The sequence below is a fragment of the Atheta coriaria genome, unplaced genomic scaffold (genome assembly GCF_025399875.1).
Source record: "Atheta coriaria isolate IRGN ID8LTWV9N9 unplaced genomic scaffold, Caltech_Dcor_3.1 hic_scaffold_9_pilon, whole genome shotgun sequence".
Taxonomy (NCBI): Eukaryota; Metazoa; Arthropoda; class Insecta; order Coleoptera; family Staphylinidae; genus Dalotia; species Dalotia coriaria.
Window position 1 is genome coordinate 12595679 of NW_027045451.1, and position 19854 is coordinate 12615532.

The window sequence follows — 19854 nt, forward strand, 5'->3', positions numbered from 1 at the left end:
TTGACTTGCTTATTAGGAGCAATAATAAATGTTAATAAATAGTAATAGATTAGAAAAGTCTAAAGCCATTCGTTTTGGGCGCGCTCATTCGCATTCTATCCCATTACCTTACGCTACCGACGATCTCCAAGGCCGTTACGGCTAGGTAAATATCTCGGACCCCATTATATTAGCATTTTTTCCTTTGGGTCATCACCGGTCTTCAAATTTCGGGGCAAGTTTACGAGCACGCGCGCGCGGATACGCGATAGCTGGTATTTAGTGGAAATAAATTGTGCCCTTCGCATATTTATTTAACTCGTGTAGTTTTATATTCTATCTTCGATAATTACACAAGAAAGAAAGGCACTTAACCACTCGTCACTCGTGTATTTAACGAACGATTAGAATATTAGAAATGATGCCAAACCGGTTGAATGTATTAAATTTAATTATCGCTTTTGCCGAATTTACAAACTCAACGAAATCACTGACCACGGAAACGATGGCGAATATGCGTGTTTAATGCGTTCCCCGCATCGTGTAGGTATGTGTAATATAAACGGAATAAGCAATCAGTTCAGAAATTCATATACTGGAAGACATTGCGTCGTTACGAAACGGAGTGAAACCTGATCATTAGCTCATGTAAAATTTCTAAACGAGCGCAAAATTTCGCCGCTCGCACGATATCTATTTCTCTATATTATTGCTTCGGCATGTGTGTAGCAAGTGAACGAATTGCACAGCGCGCAAACAAGAAGTGAGGTGGCTCGTGCGGAGCCACGAACAAGAAAATAAAACTCTATAGGTACGCTGGACGATGACATATGCGATATATCTCGGATGGTAATTGTAGATATTACCACCATCGGCCGAAGATACCGTATCGCTTTTATGGGTCCAGTAATCAGCTAACTTATAATTCGGCACGCGCGCACGCATCGGTTGTGTCCACCGACCGGCCGACTTCCACATCGAGCATTTCCATACACGAACGGACTCGAGAAAAATATACCCGAAGACACAAGGAAGTTATCATTACTGCTCCAATTCAACTAAAACACTGCACACACCGAGTGCTTTGCTTCACAATCCACTACACAAACAAGAAACATTTAGTTTTATTCGTTTTAGAACGCAATCAGCGTAAAAATCAATTTTTAATTCAAAAAAATTAAATTTTAATTTTTATTTAATTTTAATTCAAACTGATATTAGTAGCTGATATTAGTACCTAATTGTAGCCCCTGTATGACTTAATTTTATATTAATTTTATACAATGGCAATCAAGCATACGTATAATTGGAAAAGTGTGCATGTGTAGAAAACATTTTACGTAACAATCATCTTTGTGCGGCCGGCTGGTGTCACATAGCGGTGATTTGGCTTATTTGTCGCACATGTCGCACATACACACGGCGTGCCTAAGAAGTACTTCAACATCCGGAGAAATAATAGACCAGAGACGAGGCAAATGGCTAGTATTACATCGCGGACGCGGAAAATGCGCGCCAATGAATCCGTACAAACGCCGAACGCCGAGGAAACCCATCAGCAGATGATACAGCTATTGATACTACATCCTATTAGTAGAGCCCTCTCATCTATCACCCGCAGTCGCTCTTCATCCGCTTATCATTCTCTGGTTCTCGCTGCAACCATATTAGGTTGCCTTCACTTATCTTATTTGCGTTCTAATTGATTTACGTTCAAATCTAAAGTTGAATATTGGATTTTAATGAGAATTGTGAACAAAAATCTTTAGGTATGCAACTTAATATGCACATTATTATTGGTTAGATTGGCAATACTGAAAATTCACTAGAAAAGTCACTATAGTCACTATGTTTTGACATGAAAACCTAACCTCTGTTAACTTTGTTAATAAAAAAGAAACTTTTAATTTATAAACAAACAAAATATGATTTACGAGATCAGCTGGTATTTACCAGATTGGATATCACCTCATAGCGTGAGTCTTCTGGACAGCTGAATCACTTTCTGACTCATACTGTGAGAGAAACACCAAAGCGCCACAAGCGCAATTCGATAAATCCAACGCAGTGGACATAATTATTGCTCATTTTCAGTATATTTTCACCTCGAAGCACGCGCACGCAGTTAATTATTAACTCGCTCGTGCAATAATGTGAATTAATTGCGGCTAACTCTCTGGACCACTCCTGTTTTATTCACAATCCGATGATGATGATGATGAAGACGATGATGTCTAAAACAAACATACAGATCATGATGACTAAATGTTTTTCTATTTCCAAGCAAATTCCAACACATTCAATCGAAATGATGTGTTGGTGCGAGCTTGTTGTGTGTGGTTGACTAAAAAAGCAATTGATTAAATTTGTATGAACGAGACGACGCGCGGAGATGACGAGAAGTACGCTTATGAGGTCCTAACTTCCTCTCTCTTCGCGGCGCGTCGTCAATCGATGGATAAATGCTTCATATTTTCATATACCTTCCAGCGGAGAGCCCGAGGCGTAAAACGTGCGAGTACGCGTACGTGACTCATTTATTTAACGAAAACGTCGCGTATCTGACTGCCATTGTGTGTGAGAATGTACAGTTACCGATTGATGTTCGTGTCTGTTTTGTCAAGCATCCGAATGAAAACTAAATCCGTACAAGAAAAACTCGTAAAATCTAACAACACTCACGCATTTAGAAGACTCATACAAGTTGTCAATAAATCTCTGCGTTTTTTTTTCTAGTTGTGGTACAATGTAAACATATAATTTTGATATTTTCGATTTGCATATTTAATTAATGCGAAACAACATGTTCGCAATTAAGTATGTAAAATGCGTGTCGGCAAATCGCAATTTAATCGCGTTAAACTGCATTCAGACCTACCTGTCAGGTAGAAACGCACCGCAGCTCTAAGAAAGCCAGTGGACAAGGTGCGTAATTATGCAAATATTTATCATACGCATGCTTTGTAATTTTTGGACGTTACCGTTCCACTTCATTTGATACTTTTTAAAGATTAGAACTTTTTATTGTAGTAATTAATATGATAAGTAGGTAATAGTAGGTATTTATAGGCATTGATTTTGTTTATTATGCAGCATATAATATTTTAGGCAAATAGGCAACCAAACATACCTACTGTATTGGTGGTTGCGTTAAATTTTAAGTAAATTGTAATTGTAAGTAAATACATTTTAAAATGTTTATAGATAATTTCTTGACTGTTAACGGTTAAAATCTGTATTGTCGGTAAAATTGTTGTTCGAAATATGAGAAATCCAATTAATAAAAATCTTTCCGCGCGGCGCGTTTATTTATTAAATATGCTAAAATGATCGTTGGGATATAAATATAAAATGAGATTTTATTGCGCGCACGCGGGCATACATCACGTTGCACGGCGTTAATTATTTACCACATCATCTTTTTCGTCTGGTTAAATACGAATTTTATTCGTTTGCCGGGCAAGCGCGCTCTGCATTAAACTCGTACCATCTCTCATAATTGCTTATCCCTCTAGACGGGGGCCGATTATATTATGTATAGGTATGGCCGCACTAATTATCCGACTTACTGGTGTATGTCGGATCTCGTTTCTAGAAACTCATCTCGCGCACGACGCACCAAACCGGAAACCGCGTCTCTGTCCGTTCGTAATCTACACTTTGCATCCTCTTCATTATTTCTTTATTCTCTGACCTGTGCGTGCCTAAGGGAATAAATATCTTTGTTTTATTACATTGGCAGGGTTCTATTGTGATAATTTTACTACGAGTTTATTTACTAGATTTGATCAAAAAAGAAAAGTTGCACTTTGGATCAAGTCGGATGCTTGATGAAATTGGTGTTGGTGGCACATACTCAAATGTGGCTATGGCATAACGGAGAAATGTCTCTCGGCGACGATATAAATATGGAGAGGCTTTCTGCGCGCGCACAATGCATGCTAATGTAGTCCTCGATTGTTTGCTTTAGTGTCTTCGCGTGTCTATTAATTCGGATTCAATGCATCGACCGACGACGATGTTTCAACCGCGCAGCTCTCGCACAGCATTGTTTCGTTTAATGAATTATCGGGCACTTTACGATAGACGCGAAGCAAACAAATCATTCAATCATTTTATTGCCACCTTTTTAGAACATCTCTTTGAATCAGGTATTAAAATAATACAAAAAGCTACAATGGTTAAAAAATATTATTTTGAGGTTAGTTTCAGCAAACATAACCTTTTATTTTTTCTAGTGAATAGATTTTATTATAATTTACACTAAATCCACCTCTGTTTCTTGAATGTATTTTTTGTCCAAAGTCAAGACAAAAGTCTCAGGCGCTAGCGTTCGCGTTCGCGTTCGAATCTCGCGGAGACTCGTGCATATTGATTAGTTCACCGCTCAGCACAAGTAACAAGAAGCGAGCGAGAAACAGCGTCATCAGTATTTCCAACCTGTCGACAGCTACAAATCTTTGTCGCACGGACAAGTTTGGCACCTGAATAAGCAGATTCGATCAATAATCCGAATGACTCAACAAACACAATATAACACAATAACCAAATGTGACTTATTCTAAGAAGATGTGTTTTTACCAAACTGAGCATTTCCGCCTGCGGCTGCCATCTTGGATTCTCCCCGTAGTGCTGTGTCCACGCGACGTATCGAGTAATAGTAGTTAAACGCTCAAATGCACTACCATTAGCGTTGCAGAAGACTCTAAAAGAGTCTAAAAGATCGGAAGTCATGTGTAAGGAAGTGATGTCTAACGGACACCGGGATAGCTCAGGTGTGTCAGTCGCATAGGGGAGACCGAAACAGACCTAATAACACATCCACACCGGCGCGCAACAGACCAGCATAAATAAAAAATATCAAATAAAAACACACGACGCGTTTCTTCCCGCGCTCACATATCGCGCCCTTTTGCGCCGTAATTGCTCTCTTTTACTCTGTGTTTAGAAGAACAGAAGAAGCTAGCTGAGATAATCGTGAGGAGACCCTTGGGCAGTGCAGGAAGTCGTGAAGTAGTCCTGACAATTGAAAGCGTGAAGCGTTTTTTCCTTTCAACGAGAATGTTTAATTTAATTCTGTTACAAAACGGATGTTGATCATATGGGATTGGTCCAAAAATCATTATGTCAATTGTAAATCTTTGTATATTTGCGCGGTGTTGTTTGATTATCGAATCTCCAGTCTCGAGATGAAAATGTAATCGCGTTAATTGCATCAATATTTGGCAGGAAGTGCAACTCACAAACAAAGCAGTAGTGTATTCTGTTTTTTGCCATTTTTGCCATCAAATTTCTTGCTTTATTGATTTTAGAAAATTTTAAGTAAGTCGGTTCTGTAGTGATACAGTTGAGACGTGATGTTGTTATCTAATCAGTCCGAGTTTGGGAAAACCCAAGCTCCAAAAACCACGAATTGTAACTTAAAATGCGGTTTTTGTGTTTCTCAATATTTCATGCGTTTGCTGCCGTGGTTAGAAGTGCGAATGCCTGTGAAATCCAATATTCTTGCGTATTAAGGCAAATCGCTGATTTGAGCAATCAGTGAACCACCTTGGCGCTTTATTGGTATTGAACCCAACAGCATCCGGTAACTCGAGCCCGCTCCATACTCAATCAGCATATTAACGCGTTTTTTATTTTTATTTTTGCCAAACGCAAGCAAAATCTGACCGCGGGATCAATGCACGCTTGTGCGACATCCTCTGCTCTCTTGACACACCCATGCGCAAAGAAAAATCTTCGCATGATACCTACTTACAGGTATGCAGCACATTCAATTGAATAAATTTACATTAAAGCATCGCGCACGTCGCGCGCTTTATTTATTCAAAGATGATTTTGTATTCAAAGCTAAAAACGCATCTCTCCCCATGGCGGAGGCATAACCGAACCGAACGTATACGAAGAGAATGAATGAAAGGAGTATAAACGCCGTCGGAATCGCCAATGAATCGCGTCAGATCTTTCTTTCGTACGCGCAGCGTCGAAGCTTAAACTCTTTCGAAAGTTTAATTAAACGACACACACGTTTTATTAATTGTCATCGGCTGCGCATGGTCCGTTACGATAACCCAGTAAAGTAAAGTAACACTTATTAAATTCTTTACATACTTAAACTACTTAAACGATTGTTTTTCTATCATTACAACTATTTTCATGCATTTAAATTCAGTTAAGTTATAATTTCACAAATTTTTGATTTTTGCGCATTTTTGATTAAATAAACGCAAAAAAATGTGTGAATTGTTATTTTTATGATGAATAATTAGATGTAGGGTGGTTCCGGTCCAGTTATTCCCAACCGTCATCGGGTGTTTCCCCATTTCCCGCCCATTCACCACTACATTGTTTGTGCGTGTGCAAGGTGCAACCCTTTGTCTGATATTTAACTACTCCTCGGACATATGCGTGCCGAACAAAACTAAAAATCTAAAATTTCCAATGTTTTACTGATATCATTATATTTCGTGTGCACTTTTTATGATGACATTGTCCTGTGTCGTAAAATAATGAATTAATTTCGCTCGGAGTGACCTTTTCGACGCTGGGAGCGCGCCGTCATCGCAAAACGGACGCGATGCGGTTAAATTAGCACAATATGATATCCTGTTTGTTTGGAGCACACGGTTGGCAAAAACGTCGGCGCAGAAATTGCCTCCTCGTACGGTCGGTGCGCGCGCGTCAACTCCCTGGTGGCATGCGCCAACCCCGAAATGTCAAGCGTAAATGTCACACAGCTTCCCCTCGATATAGTATATCTTCTCATCTCGTATTTCACTCCAAGCGCGCTTATTGTTTGTAGTCACATCTTTCATTTTCATTTAGGAAATTGTTACCCGTGGGACGTGTAAATATCATCAATATGTTTACATAAAAAAAATATATTAACTCATATAAGGTTATGATGTAGTCAATGACACATATTCTAACCTCAAAACAGTTATTTTGCGCACATTTATAATAGAACTAAAAACCCGCGACTTCGTCTCGGTAGTGTTTAATAAAAATGTAATTCGTTTCTACTCTCTTGTTATAGACATAGTAGGTATGTGTCAATTCTATCAATAAGATTCGCAATTTTATTTTAAAGAAATTAATTATATTAAGAATTGCTAATAATGCACTTCAGCGCGCCATCGCGGATTCAACTATTCAACTATAACTATTATTGAATCTCAATGCCTACTTTTATTCTATAGAAAAGGGCGGTTTTTGAGGTTTCCCGGCAATTATTCGAATTTTTCTCGCCGTAAAAACCTTCCTTGGACTTTAACAAACATTTTAAAAAAAGAATTGGCCAACTTGGTTGAGGCGTTGTTGAGTTATGCGCTTACCAACAGATTTTTTTGTTTTTATATCAGGTATAGGTAGGTACTATAAGTACTAAAATATGTGGTTAATTTTTGTAATTTTTTTACAATTATGATATTGATATGTTATTATTAATTGCTAACCTCTAGTCACACATATTCTAACCACAAAACTGTCATTTTACGCACATTCATAATAAAATATGTTATTACCTCATTTTTGTTTGTTTTCTTACGAAATCTAGTAACAAGTGTAAGTAAAACGAGCACAGTAGTGAAGACAAATCCTCCAAGTGTTCTCAGGAGCATAATACGTGTTAACAATGCGATGGGAATCATCGCTTCCTCTGCGCGACCACAGCGTGTGTGTGCTTGTGCATGCGATGGCACTCGTTCTTCGCCCGACAGACTATTATTATTCCATGGATGATGGCCGGCAGCATCCGTCAGCGTACAACACTTTTTTACGGATGCAGCGTAAATACGTGCGCATTCTTTGACGTGAATATCACAGATAGAAATCTCTGCGTCTGTCCGTCGCTGGTTTTGTTCTCCCGAACGCATTCTGTGCGCATTTCGTTGCATTCGGATGCGGACCACTCGAGCAATAAACTGCGCCAGCGAGAGAAATAATCATCTCCGGTTTACACACAAGTAAACATCTTAAATTAACCTCAAAACTGCTTTTTTAAATAAGTGACATTGACCTAACCTCAATCCACACCTACTCATGTTTAAGTACAAGCAAAAATGCCGAATAAATGATTTTAATGATGATAAACATGACTACATTTATTTGGGGCTTTTTGATTTGTTATCCTTGAAGTACGTGAGCAAATAAACAAAAATCGGAGGGCGGGATGCGTATCGATTGCGGCTGGTGGCCGATGGCGGACGCAATTACACGCGTCGATGTGAAATTTTGCGCCTTTCCAACCGTCATCTTTGGGGGATGACGAAACACAGGACGCGCCGTGCGGAACAGGGTGGGTCCTGCAGGTGCGGTCGATACACCCGCATAGTGTCGTGAGCACATCACACACCGCGCGCGCCGCGAAAGCATCGTTCCCGAAACCATGGCAACGCCGGGGCGGCCACCCCACGCTCGCATCCTAGATAGCTGCCGCCGGCGTACCTGTCCGGGCGCGGGCGCCGAGCACCTGCCCTCTCCTGCGCGGCCCGGACAAAGCCCACATACACCTACACCCTCGCATCACGCATCACACCCTTTTACTATCATCATTACCCAGCCATCTAAATAATATTTTTCCACTCTCTCAAAAACAACAAGTAGAATATTTTATTATCTACGTTTTTATTTCCGATGATATTGTCATTGTTCCAACGTCTCATCTCTGGGCCGTTTGCCCTTTGTTACCTTTTCTTCGGTAAATGTAATAAATTACTCTCCGGAAGGTCAAAACGTTAAAAGCGTTAGTTATCCGTAATGTAAACATCTTTGTGGCGGACACAATGGCAGAATTCTGCATGGTCAGCACACAAAAGACGAGCAACAGTAACACCCGACCACTGCATACACGGCAAAGCCATTTAATCTCCCTCGGTGCGTCGCCAACGGAAGTCACTTTCGATTTCCGGTAACTCGGTAAGTGAGACCTGAAAACCGGTCGCAGGTACGCGCAACCCTTCGATACGGATACTTGCAGAGAACAAACACAAGCACTTGCGTCGAAGATGATATGCCCACAGCCGGAGATGACCTACGGAACAATTCCTCGTCTCCGAGGGCTGAGAAGCAGTGTAAGTGTCGGAACGATCGGAAAAGGGCGATGAGCAAAATTTGCATCAGGATCCGGTTTAATTTGACTCGTGCTGAATGGGTTTTTACTAATATTTCATTTAAGGTGTTGCCGCATAGTCCGATTACTCATATCGTCTTACAATGAGGAAGCAAGACATTGAGAATGATAAAAAATAATAGCAGTTAAGACTTTAAATGGGTAATAGGGATAGGCTTCAGAAAGAAATTAAAAAAAAACACTTTCTTTATGATCAATTTATTAAAATATTATTACATTAAAAAGTAAAAAATAATAGCAAAGTTTTAGGTTAAAAGTAATTATTTTGAGGTTTTTATTACTTTCAATCACATTAGGCTACTAGCTTTGGCCCGCGACTTCGTCTCAGTAGTGTTTAATTAAAATGTTATTCGGTTTTACTTTTTTGTTCTAAACATTGTTGGTAGGTATGTGTCAATTCTATCAATTAGATTCGCAATTTTATATTTAAGAAATTAATTTATAAAGAATTGCTAATAATGCACTTCAGCGCGCTATCTCGGATTCAACTATTTTACTGTAACTATGATTGAATCTCAATGCCAACTTTTATCCTATAGAAAAGGGTGTTATAGGGTTTTCCTGGCAATTATTCGAATTTTTTCGCCATAAAAACCATCCTTGGACTTTAACGAACATTTAAAAACAAGAATTGGCCAAATTGGTCAAGGCATTGTTGAGTTATGCGCTTACCAACAGATGTTGCGATTCATTTGTATACTATAGATTAGAAAAATCACAAATTTAAAAAAAATTTAACCTAAAACGTTAACTTTATGATATAGGCAACCCACGTTACAAAAATCTTTAAATCTTGCTTTCTTATAAAGACTACAATACTTATTTAATTATAAAAATTACTCCAGCATCATCTTATTTTTTGTCTTATATCAATAGCTTTGTTGCAACAATGTATCCAATTTTATTATATCGAGAACTTATACACATACGCCAATTGTCATCAAAGTGGTTATTACGATGAGTACCTATATATTAACGTACTCGTAGTTATTAAGGTGGACAGATCCAGTCGAACGATCAGCAGCTGTTGTTTCATCTGCTTCCTCACGAAGCGTTACGCAACGCGCCAACATCCAAAACATGCAACACTCCAACTCAAATCATCCCTTCACACGTGATATCAAACCCAATCATTTTGATGATTGTTTTAATTCAATCGTCAATCCATGAGATCATCGGGCAGATGTTTTGTTTTATATTAAATTGATATAAAATTTAATTTTTGTACAAAAATGTGTAGATAAAAGTTGCGACACAAGATGAAGCGGAAGATGCGCAGGTGTGCTCGATACAAAAGCACAACAGAAGCAATATATTTACATTTCTCGTCACGCTCGCAATTACCGACTATTTTCGTTAGATGCCCGGCTTCAATCCTCAATGCCATTCGACCAAGCACTATGGCAGTTTAATTAAAACTAAAATAAAAAATAAAATAAACGTACGTTACATTCTGGATTTTTTAATTAATTGTATTAATTCCGCTTTCTATCTCTCGGTGGAGATCTGCGCGCCTAAACATTTATAGAAAATTGGATTTAAAAAACGCGGTGTCTAACTAACTGCTTAACTAGTGCTTAAATTCATAATTTTCGACATTTCGTGCTTGAAATTAAATCGTTTCGAACCGCACCGTGCACACTAGTAACATACACATACATAACGCATGCGCACGCGTCTAATTCATTAGTACTCACTTACTCACCTACATTAGCAGCTATCTTTTAACATTTAACGCTCTTAATTTAAAAGAACTTGATTACTTGATGTGTTTTACGTTTCGCTGTCTCGCGCCACAATTCAATCTTTATTTATTGTTCACGGAGAGGAAACAATGCGAAATTAAAACAATAGAGGTTATGTCAGTAAATATTTTGTCACTCCACTTAACGTTGAGTGTCAATTCTCTAAAGTGGAAACTATCTGAATTTACATTTTTGGATTTTTTCTTAGATTTGTTGTCAATTTTTTGAAAAAAAAAAAATTTATTTGAGAAAAAATTCAAAAAAACGTTTTTTTATTTGTAAATAAAATTCCCTAATTTATTAAAAAAGTAAAAAAGTAAATAATTTTTCGTATTTTTTTAAATTTATTTTTGCTGCTGTAACTCAATTATTTAAAAACACAAAACATAGTATAAAACATGATTTAAAAGAAAATTTATGAGTGAATAAATATACCAAAGGAAATATTCCAACGAGTTGTAGTTTTACTGCAACAAGACCTCAAGTAAAATTAAGTCAATTAATTTCAAGTGAATGAATCAAAACCAGATGAAACAAAGTTGAGAAAAAACGTTTTGAAGAAAAATATTATCTTAAATATAGTGATTATTCGCTGCGGCTGAAGCCATGCAGTGAAGAAAGAGGCACTCGGGCGCGATTAGCATGATGAGTATCAGCCACGCATGACAGAAGGGCGAGGTGGTGTGTGTCACTAACAACCAACAACCAGCGAGTACCTTTACGATCCGTACGCAATTGTTCCACCAGCAACGACCAGCTCTAATTGCTGATACGTACTGCCTGCATCTTGCCAGAACATGGATGAGCACTAAGTCACTTCCGTTCTCTGCCGAGAAGACATCCGGTCAAAGGCGTTCAACGGCGACTCGCTGTTTGCCCTTCGGCAATTGCTCCCAAGCCAACGAATTCATTATTATTTTTTTACCTCGTCTCGACTTTAAACATCTAAACAAGTTGCAAATATCGACGATAAATGTACAAAAAAAAAAAACAAAAAATCAAAATTGATAACTAGTCATTAATTTTTAGAGGTTTTAAAGGGTGATGGGATCAGTTTCACTTAAAGACATAATTTAACCGGCATTACTAATGAAACGCTTTATGCGTTGGTATTCATCTTGCATAATGCACAATGAAGAAAACAAACACGAATATTTTTTGTGATGATAGTGTTTGTTGTGAGGCGTCATAACCTGTTTTGTGGTCCAGGTAGTCCGGTAACTGGATACTGGAAGAGGTGTCCCTATATCTTCCCTATGGTCTTGCGGTCCAGGTCAAAAGGACGTTGGTCTCTTTGGCCTCCCAAAATTCAACACTTTGCTTCCGCATTGTCTTCAACGTGTGAAGAAACTACCCTTTGGTCACACGGTCCAGGAGGACAGATGCTGGGCGCGCTAACCGCCCCGTAATGATGATTTATTGCTTATTTCGTCGACAATGCCGAGAATGCTAGCGCCAGCACGAACGTATTTCATGTTTGCGCAATATATGCTAATATGTTCAATGCGTGTTTTTGTTGTGTGTGTATATGGAGTTTATTTCGTTGACGTATGCACAAATTGATTCTCGATAGGAAATGCGTGCGTTGCGATGACATTGCAACACATCTCGGCCCGCTGGCAAAAGTAGTGCACCGCCGTGTGGACGAAATCTGCGTTCATCAGCAGAGACGGTCCTTCGATCTAGCGCTGTGAATGATTTATTGAATTGCGACAAGCGACAAATATTTACTATAGCGTGCAAAAAAATAATATCAATTATATTCAACACTACAGCATGTTTTATTTTATGTTTGCACAGCTTAAACTTTGAAGTAACATGAATATCTGATAAGTAATTGAAAATTAATTTAGTTTTCTGCGTTAGGAAAGCTCATTTATTTAAAATTGTAGATATTTAGAAATTTTTTAGAAAAAACAACTTTTTCAAAAGAAAAGAAAAATTTAAAAAATTAAGAAAAAAAATTTTCAATTAAAATTTATTTGTTTTCCTGCGTAAGGAAAGCTCACCTATTTAAAATTGTAGAAATTTAGAAATTTTTTTAGAAAAAAAAATTTATTTAAGAAAAAAATTTCAAAAAAATTTCAAAAAAAGAAAGATTTTTATCATGAAAAAGAGAAAAATCATTAATATAACGAACACCTTGACTGGTTGCTGGTGAGTAAAAACCATCATTTGACGCATGTCGGACGTTGTATCGTCACAGCGGACACTCACGGTAATTATCCGACAGATAAAGTAAAGCACACACGCGCATTTTCGGAGACAGACGGGCGCGACACCAACAAACCAGACGCATTACTTGCATCAGCAGCGCGTCCCTGTCCGCGTATCAGGATATAACGCGAGGGTTCGTCGTGCGTGGGTCGCTAATGGGGTGGCGGACTGTGCTTGGGAAAAAAACTAAAATAATTGTGGTCACGCGCGCAACGCACACACAACGCACTCACTAACGCATCCAACGCATGCAAACTGCAACAAAGCACAAACATGAAACATTAAATTGAATTTATTGTATCGCTGATTAATCGGAAGTTACATTATAACTAAGATGATGTGTTGCGATGAGTCGCATTTCAGTTTCAATTTGAATTCAGGTTGTAACGGCCTTTGCTTCGTGGCACGCGTCACGAGAGACTGATTATTATAAGCCGCGGTGTAATAAGACGCACGAAACGGGCGAAGAAGCAGCCAGCAGCCAGAAAGGCAGTTGATATTTGAAAAAAAAAGGGCGCGTGCCGTCTGTCCGTCTTTAATAAACATCTGCTGCCGTTGCGCGTTGCACGCTGTGGTAGAGATGCATCTTTTAACATCAGCTGGTTGTTGTTCTTCTTGTGTTGCTGGTCAGATGCACATGTCGCGCTTTTTCTTCTTATATTCTTCATCGCCGCACTCAAGCTTGAAGCAACACGAATGAATTTTTATCGTTTTGGAGTAAATATAAAATAAAACGATCAGATCATCAAACATTTAGTTCACATTTAAATTAGATACAATTACAAGTGAATTTTATTTGTAGCAGTATTTTGAGGTCAGATGGCTCTCCCTTTTTTTGGCGCATATAAAATAATAATTTTAACGGCATAGCGTGTCTGGGCGCAGTGTTGAACATTGGCGGCAGTGCGGCCCGAGTCTGTCTGTATGCGGCGCGATCTCATTGGCTGCTCTGCGCAGCATCGTGCGACGACGCTTGCCGCCCCCGGCCGCGCATGACTGCGCACACCACCTGAGTGACTCATCTCAGGTAAACAGATGGGGTGAAAAGTTGCCTTCCTGGCCCCGTCTGCCGGCGCTATGCTGCATGATTTAAGAGAAATATTGATCGCGGCATAGTTTTTCCTCTCTTTTTAGAGCTTTTCGCGTGATGCGGCGCGCTTTCGCCGAATCAGCCTGGGGGAGTTTTATAACTTCTTGCAGGCACTCATACAAACACACGGGAAGTATTTCAACATCTAGTTTTTGTATTTTCATCCTGTACGCACCGAATAATTCGGAAATTAAGACAGGAAAACCGTTATTATGCACGTGCCACGTGCTCGCGCCACGAGGTGTAAGCGTAGACGTTAAAAAACTAAAAACTCAACGGTCGATTCTTCACTTCGCGCGCATTTTACAAACAACTTCTGCTACACATGCATTAACTCCACACACGCAAGTTATATTCAATAAAATAGAACATAAATATTGCAAAACATACATTACATGGTGTAAATTATTTAAAAACTAAAAAAAAAATTTTTTATTTGTTTTATAGAATTTAATTCTTTCAGGTGTGCGTTGGTTGCGCTCGAAATACGAATTTAGTCAAGTCTCTTTGTGCGCGACGAGAATTCGTTTATCACGACCCGCATAAATGGCGTATAGTACTACCTTTATCATCTGTAATGAACACACTCACACGCTGATAGCTGCGCCCGGTAAGCAGTAAGCGCGGCGCAATTACCGGTGATAAGTATTCATTCGAAATAAAATAAAATAAAAATAACAAAACACAAAAAAACGTCTCAAACATGAAGGCAGCTAAATTGGCAGCGTGTAGATACTGTGACAAAGAGACAAGCAATAAATAAAAATAAAAAGGCGTTATCGTTATCCAGTGTAAAATTTACATTTCGGACGTCATTAGAAGAAGTAGTCATAGCTACCGTTGATAATATATTGATATACCTACCTATATAAACTTTTTCCGAACCGTTCGGTGAGTACCTAGGTATTTATAATGATGTGTAATTTCAGTTGTGCGATGAGTCAACGCGTGGGGTTTTTCTTTAACTGGGTTATGCCTGCAAATTTTCCGCACTGTTTATCACCGCAGGTACAAAAAACAACAGAATGTGGTTCAATCGTGGAAAAAGGCGCGCTGATACCGTTTAATGTGCTGCAATTTACTCGAAGCTTGTCGCGGCCGCTGGATTAATATGTAAATAATTTTTAAAGTGAACGACTCTTAATAAGCGATAGGTACACACGGCGGTGGCAGTGCTCACAACACAGGACGTCCTCTGATAACAAAACTCGTATCCGAACATGCGGTGTGTGTTTTACGTTTACGAAGAAGTTTCAATAATTAATGGATTTCGATAAGCGCACTGAGCGCATACTGCGTGCGTTATCTCGTTACCGCAACACCTTTTTGAGTCGAAAACAAGTTTATACAAAGAAACAAAAGAACGCAAAATACGCTCATGATATTGGATACATATATTATTTATGGTTTTTGGACATTCATATCAAAAATGAAAAACTTTTTTAAATTTTTGATTTCTTTGAAAAATTTTTGATTTTTTTGGTAAAAAATGTTGCGAAAAATCAAGAAAAAATCTAAATTTCATTAAAAATAACAACAGATATTGTACAGTGATACCGAATATATTTTCCTGCATTTTAAAATTTATTCAATGATCCTGTGAGATGAAAAAATTGAGGATTTTGAAAAAAAATCCAAATTCAAATTCTGCAAAATATTAAAAAACAGAAAACAATTTTTTTTGCATTTCTGCTAATTGTAGTTCTATTTTAATGTAAAAAACCTATAACATCCCTATAATTAAAAAAAAAATTATTTGATTTGTTTTTTTGAGAAAAAATCCAATTTCTCAAAAAGTAAAAATAAAACTTTTGATGTTTTTAAAACACTATAGGTACAAACCTTAATATAATATTATTCGTGCACGAAGCAATAGCAATTTTCCAACCAGCTGATGTGTTTTTCTCGTTATCACAGTCGGAGCGTAATTATTTCAAAAATTTGAGCGCACGAGACAATTTTATCTAGACGTGTGTAACTCCTGACGTACTTAAACTAAGTCATAACAGCGCACGTCGACGATAAATCCGCCATTTCGTGCGACGAAAATCCTTGGCTCCCGAGATTGTTAATCCATATCAGCACGCCGAAGACAATAATAATGCTAATGATGATAATAACAAAATAGTTTACCGAGAACATTTATTATCGGTGCTTAATAAAACGACGCTGGTTTCGCGTCGAAACACATAGGATTTATGATTTATGAGCGTGGGCATTATGACTTTTTTTACAGTTTGACATGCGTTATCTGCGAGTTTTAATATTTTTTCGCGTTTTTTATTCTCGCTGTGTTCTTTATTTTTTTTTCGGGTTTTATACGCCTCACATCGATAAGTCCCAAATTCATAACTTTGCATATGTTAACGAAATTTACGGTTCTCTTAAAATTCTCTCATTGTTTACGCTTTTGTCACCGTGTGAATAATTAATTTTTTGTAAGAAACTATGAATATTCAGGAGGTTCGTGATTGCGATAGCATTTAAAATCGGATGCATTCGTGATAATAAATTGTGAATTACAAAAAATTAAAAAAATAATTATTTTACGCATTGATGTGTAAATTTATAATTTTACAAACCCACATTATTAAAATTTTTGCCAAAATCTGTAATAAAACATAAAACAATTTAAAAAGTTTTTTTTTCACATTTCCCACGATAATGTTTAATGCATTTATGTCTAGAAAAATCAATCTTTACCTTCCGAGCAGAGGTCAAAAGATTAAAGATCGCACGGCGGCCGTTTTTTTCGTTATCATAAAATCATTATCCGCGCAAATGATTTCAATTTATAATTAGATGTGCGTGTGTGTCCAACATCACATCAGGTCAGAGAGAACAATAGCTCGGAATCAATGAATATTAATTGATTTTGTCCACCATCTGATAACGTGTGTTCTTTGCATCGAATTTCTTGCTGACACCGCTCATTTATGCAGAAACATAAATTCGAGTCGTAGATATCAACCTAGCCGATAAACGCATGCAGATAAAAAAAGACACAAGAAATTAAATCAATATTTTGCTTTGGCGACGCTCGCATATCTTTAAATACGGAAAATAAATAATTACTCATGGAGTAATAATCGCGCTTAGTAATAATCAACTGTTTAGATATCAGGCAATGTTGATCATAGAGTTACCTGATTATTGGAAATATTATGTGCGTTGAATTCCAGCGATGGTCTTCATCAACATCTTTGATATTTGAGATCAATTCAATACGATACATGCAGATAATTATGAATTATAAACTTACTATGATGAATGAATGGTCTAAATTACCGTTGACGACCGTTACACTTCTAATATCTGGGTCTCGGGACTTCTTGGGAAAGTTTGACCAAAGTTTCAACTGAACAAAGACTTGAACCAAATTTGTACCTACGCCAAAAATCGCCCGGATTAAAATGCACTAGATATTTTTTATGGCATTGCCCATGGTCCATTTCCAACTGACCTGGATAGTTTTACTTGAATAGCCATCGCCCAGCACCCGAAAAAAGGGTATCGCACACAAAGACGCTGATGACCATTCACGTAGGTACACATTTCACCCGTTCCGATAAGTACGGAATATTTAAATTAGGTCAGAGGGAAAAGGTCAAGCGGGCGAAGGATGTGTAGGCAGGTAGAGAGACGGGTAATGTGTCCGGGTGCCGAGGGGTCAGCAGGTAGTCGCGGTATGACCATCGCCGGCGCTTCTTTTATTAATTTGCATTCGCGCAGGTAACCAGAGGATGGAATGACCATCCCGGACATCTAGCCTCTGTGAGAAAACTACTCGCTCGCGTATTTGGACTAATTTTTATTGTACCGATGGACGGTTGAAAGGACACTGGCCAAGGAGGCGAATGGGCAATGGGCGAAAGGTTTGCATAATTTTCCTACGGCGACCGTTTTTTAACCGTAACGGAACAATAAGTAATCTAGAACAAATTATATTTGGTTCACATCGGGTATGGGCAACGGTTGGTGTCATCAACTGTCAAAAAATGTTAAATTACAAAAATTGTCAAAAAATTTATCAAAAATAAAAAAGAATTTAAGAAAAAAACGATTATTGCAAAAAAAATACAAATTTTAGTACTAAATAACATTATCACAACATGGCTATGTTATCAATAATGTAATTTTTGTTTAAAACCGTTAAAAAATTCATTATTGGTCAAATTTATCTATCAGTTAAATAAAAAAAAAACTTTTTTTTTGTGAAAAAATCACCCCCCAAATTTTTAGCCGAAAAATTATTATCAACCCTTCCACTAACCCTTCCTTAACCCTTCCTTTAGGGAATGCTCTATATTTTCATCTCTTTCCTCGTCACATCACTAAAAATCCCTTCAACCCTTTCGTTTTCAAAAGGCTAAAAATGGGAGGTCCTTGCAATCTTGGTTATCTCACCACATCCCAAAGAATAACCCAAGATTCAGTCGTCTACTGACTATCAAACATTGCACACCGCACACCACACACCAAAGCAATATTCAAATATTTAAAATTTTTAATGTTTTTAAACTTAAATTCAAAATTTAAAATTTTTCGAAATTTACTGTTTTCTGCACACATTTGTTCAACACGTAGAAAATACTCCAATCAATTAGTTAGGTATTAAGTTCATGATTATTGCGTAGTAGATCTGATTCAATGTTACATTGTTAATACAAAGTTGGCGTGCGGTGTTGCATTGTGTGTTTGAGAACGAACGCATCGAAGAAAAGTGAAATCGAATAGCAGCGCCAGATACACTCCGTCTATTAACACGATCGTAATGGAACAAAGAGTGCACTTCTTATCGCCCGATTACGAGCACGAGCCACTCATGGCGAGAGGCACACATCTCATCGGAATGTCGATTGGTAAGCACATTAATTATCGCGCTTGAATGTTTGTCTCCGTCGCAAATGACCGCGCGGCGTCTCGCCACTCAAATCGCGTCCGGTTTTATCTTAATACTGATGGACCTGTGTTCGGTAGTCAATCTCTTCCATACCGGTTATTTCAACTCATTTTAAGCGACTTGTTGGACGTCAAGTCAAAGGTTAGTTATAATGCCAGTGTCAAGTTATTAGCAACAAGTGACGTTTGCTTTATTAATCCGTTAGAATACGTGTCACGTGTTGGAAATATTCGCAAATCAAAAATTTAAAAATTTCATTTGAAATTTTACATCTTCCGAGAAACATGCCATACGATGAGAAAATATCTGGAATTCCTGCTCCAGATGATGAAAAAACATTATTGTCGTAACTGTAGTGCACGGATGAGACATCGTGTACTTACATCTCTTGTAAGTCGCACTTGATGTTGATGAAGACACCGGACTTCGGTCAAATTTGAGACCAGTTTATTATTACATTTATATGCATATTACAGCGTCAAACGCGACTTGTTTTCGTTGTCTCGCTGGTTTGCTCCCACAGTTAAGCTGCTTTAATGGCGCTAGCTTTAATGAATGACCAAACATGTTCACTGGTGACAAGCAAATCTCGAAAAATTTAAAAATCCGTTAACTTTTTTTTTATTTTTTTCATTTTTTACAATTGAATAATTGTTTAGTTCCTGAATGAAAGCACCACGTCGTGATTAATGCCGCACATTCACTCGATAGTCATAAACTATTTAAAACGTAATCATACAGCCCCTAAAAATTACACGCCGCGCGACGCTCGTTACACGCGGGTTTTCTA

General features: G+C 37.9%; 1 long non-coding RNA gene across 1 annotated transcript in view; it reads left to right on the plus strand.

Moving 5' to 3' along the window:
* The window catches only part of LOC135799283 (uncharacterized), a 99597-nt gene that overhangs the window by 22724 nt on the left and 57019 nt on the right, over positions 1-19854 (plus strand). The window lies entirely within an intron of this gene.